Genomic DNA, 4297 nt, shown 5'->3' on the forward strand with positions numbered 1-4297 from the left:
CCAAATGGATGCTTGGGAGGGAGACAGAGTTGGAAATGATGAGGGACATCAAACACAGGACTGACAATATTAACCTAGGCATCGGCCATGTTACCCAGTCAAAAAACAAAGGTAAGGCCTTACGGGAAACATGAAGAGCAAGGTGACCTCGGTGACTGCAGGTCGAGACGTGGCAGCGGGAGAAGGAGCTGGCTGGTGTGGCTGAAGCACACTCTGAAAGGCCTGCAGAAGCTTGACTGCTTCCTGGATGCTTTGGAGAATCTTGCAGTCACCTCACATTCATGTGTTCATAGAGGAGAACCAGGTGTTACGTCTTCCAGAAGGGATCAGTCCTGAACATGTTCAGGTTGTCATCACTGCTGCACGGATAATCTGCCCTCTTCTCCTCGAGTTTAAAAGAGATGCAAGCGTCTTCTTCCTTCCTAAACTTCAGAATGTGGAAGTGCTGGCACATCAGCTGGACAAATACATAAAGACCACCCAGAAACTCTGTGAGAAGTTAGAGAAAAGGTAAACGGACATTTCTTCAAAATGAAATGCACATTTAGCAAAATAAAGATCCTTTTTATTAGCTAACTGTTTCTTTCACAGCTCCTTCAGTGACTTTTGCCTGGAGATGAATGATGAATCTCTGGTGGACCTCGAGGTGGATTTGTCTGAAGATGACATACAAAGGATGCTTCATCACATTATCAGCTCGATGAAATCAGGTATGCTACCCTGTATGGATTCTAGCTCCAGATGTCATGTCAACACAGATGTGCAAGATGTTATTAGTTAATGTAATGTAAATATAGACATGTAGTCAAAACAATATTAGCTTGTTTTGTTGTTACAGCACAACATTTCCCCAGAGAGAAATATTATAACTTAGGTGATCTTCTGAGCTTTTCTCTACCGCCCACAAGAGGTCAAACATAATCTGCCAAACCAATAACATTCCATCAACCTCAGATGTATTGTATGTCTAGAGCTAACTAGCCAACATTGGCATGGTAACACTCTAAACTAAGATAAAGAACATGGTTAGCATTGTACTTGCTTGCCTCAGCAGGTAAGCATTGTCATGTTAGCATGTTAGCATGCTGACGTTAGCAATTGGATCAAAGAGCCTCTCCTATGTACAGCTCACAGAGCTGTAGCTGAATTTAAATGTTGCTGTCTGCATTGTTTCTTTTCGAGAAAGCGTGTGGTGGCGCTATTCCATAGCCGCCGCCCGGAGGCTTGCTCCAACCTAAGTAAATTCCTCGTATGTATATAACTGGTGAATAAAGCTGATTCTGATTCTGAAATATTGCTGCTTATTTCACTTTATGTGGATTAGATGTGCTTATTGTAGCCTGCAATGTGTGTCCCAAAAAACTAAATGTTCCAAAATTTTAGATTGAATTTTAAAGTAACAATTAAACTTTCAGATGTGTGATCCATTTATCTTTCTTGATTCTTGATTTTCTTTCATCAGGAGGAACCAGAGCTTCCTACGGTGTTCTTGTTTCAGGACAAACCGTTCTGGGCTTATCGATTGTTCAGCGGCAACAACCCGGATGCTGCAGTTCCTAACAGACCTGGAGGAGAACGCGTGCAGCTAGACAGGATGAACATGGGGGCAAGATCTGCCGTGTGGTGCGGCAGCTCCGTGGGGGCAGTGGAGGTGTGCTTTCCATCATTGGTTTGGCATTAATTCCTGTAACAGCTGGAGTGTCTTTAGTGCTGACAATGACTGGGGTAGGGCTGGGAGTTACCAGCGGGTAACGGTTGGTCACCACTGCCCACAGAGATGTAATAAACCGGAAACAACAAAAGAAAGCCAGTGAAGCCTTCCAGAGAGTCATGGAGGATGTGCAGGGTCTGCAGGATTGTCTGAAGGTCAAGATCAAAGAGAAACAAGCCCGATAGACGTGGCTGTAGGAGTGTGCAAGATGGCTGGTAAAGCTGGTGCTATAGGAAATGGCATTGATTCTATTGTTGATGCTGCCTCTGCTTTTAAGGTGTTAAAAAATCAAGAGCTTATTGCAAGTGCTGGCAAAGTGGCAGCGCAGGAAGGAAAATCATTATGTAACGTGCCCAGGGTGGCAGCAGATATCCCAGATATCGGACAGGCAGCAGTCAAAGGGCCTCTTGCCCTCTCCAAGTCAGCCAGGGCCGGGTTCATCGGGCTCAATGCTCTTTTCCTCGGCATGGACATCTTCTTCATCTGTAAGGACAGCATCAATCTGGCCAAAGGCAGCAAAAGTGAAGTGTCTCAGTTTATCAGAGCCAGAACTGCACTTTGGCGCTCAGAGATGGACTCATGGCAGAAGATCCATGACTTCCTGTGTGAGGGTCAGCTGTCATCAGAGGAAAACAAAGCTATCCTGGAGACCCCATTCTATCCAGAGAAGGAGATGAAGAAAGAAAGCAAAATAGAAATGCTTTTGATGAAGTGGATGAAAAACTAAAAATTAAAGAGAAACAAATTGTGTAATACAGTAGTGCTCGTGAACAGAACCAATTAGCCTACTCATCATAGTGAATTCAAATGCCTATATGCTAAACTGATTCAAGTCAATAAACTTGTATAAATTCAATAACGTAACTTGTTGATCAGCATCAAACATCATTTAAGTCTACTCATAATGCATTATATGTATCATTCAGTAATACATCACATTAAGAATAAATGTAATTGAATGATACATTTACTAAACACTAGCAATGGCATTCCAATTATTCATGGTGTGATTGTCTTATAACATGAGCAGAGCACAATTTCTGATTATTTTGCATTAAATATGGTTTTAAGGTGCTTTTTTGTATGTGTAGATACATTGTATATAAAATACTGTTTTCAGATAATCTTTTGTCTTTGTCTCATTTCTGCTGCTGCATTGTGAGCTATGGTTTGAAAATGCTATGATAAATTAAAAAGAAATAAATGGTATGTCAAAAAAGAAAAAATACCAAACATAATGCTGGTTTAGGCAGTGTGCCACTGTTCCCATTTGCCAGCGCCGACGTGTGCCAGACGGCCAGTAGGCTCCATTCATTTAAAATTAAACATTGCAGTTGGTGCCAAGTGGAGCAAAGTCAATAATTCCAAAGTCAAAAGGTGAACAGTCTTGTACTCATAGTGTGATTAGTTATGTCGCTGATAGTCCCTGCTCCGTATTCTATCACCAATCACAGCGGTCTCTGGGATGAAAGGCTTCTTTAGTGACACCTCTTCATCCCCCACTACAGTGCTGCTGCTTGGGAGGGAGACAGAGTTGGAAATGATGAGGGACATCAAACACAGGACTGACAATATTAACCTAGGCATCGGCCATGTTACCCAGTCAAAAAACAAAGGTAAGGCCTTACGGGAATACATGAAGAGCAAGGTGACCTCGGTGACTGCAGGTCGCAGACGTGCAGCGCTGGAGAAGGAGCTGGCTGGTGTGCTGAAGCACACTCTGAAAGGCCTGCAGAAGCTTGACTGCTTCCTGGATGCTTTGGAGAATCTTGCAGTCACCTCACTTCATGTGTTCATAGAGGAGAACCAGGTGTTACGTCTTCCAGAAGGGATCAGTCCTGAACATGTTCAGGTTGTCATCACTGCTGCACGGATAATCTGCCCTCTTCTCCTCGAGTTTAAAAGAGATGCAAGCGTCTTCTTCCTTCCTAAACTTCAGAATGTGGAAGTGCTGGCACATCAGCTGGACAAATACATAAAGACCACCCAGAAACTCTGTGAGAAGTTAGAGAAAAGGTAAACGGACATTTCTTCAAAATGAAATGCACATTTAGCAAAATAAAGATCCTTTTTATTAGCTAACTGTTTCTTTCACAGCTCCTTCAGTGACTTTTGCCTGGAGATGAATGATGAATCTCTGGTGGACCTCGAGGTGGATTTGTCTGAAGATGACATACCAAGGATGCTTCATCACATTAATCAGCTCGATGAAATCAGGTATGCATTACCCCTGTATGGATTCTAGCTCCAGATGTCATGTCAACACAGATGTGCAAGATGTTATTAGTTAATGTAATGTAAATATAGACATGTAGTCAAAACAATTATTAGCTTGTTTTGTTGTTTACAGCACAACATTTCCCCAGAAGAGAAATTATTATAACTTAGGTGATCTTCTGAGCTTTTCTCTACCGCCACCAAGAGGTCAAACATAAATCCTGCAAAACCAATAACATTCCCATCAACCTCAGATGTATTGTATGTCTAGAGCTAACTAGCCAACATTGGCATGGTAACACTCTAAACTAAGATAAAGAACATGGTTAGCATTGTACTTGCTTGCCATCAGCAGGTAAGCATTGTCAT

Source organism: Etheostoma spectabile, chromosome 15 (genome assembly GCF_008692095.1).
Source record: "Etheostoma spectabile isolate EspeVRDwgs_2016 chromosome 15, UIUC_Espe_1.0, whole genome shotgun sequence".
NCBI lineage: Eukaryota > Metazoa > Chordata > Actinopteri > Perciformes > Percidae > Etheostoma > Etheostoma spectabile.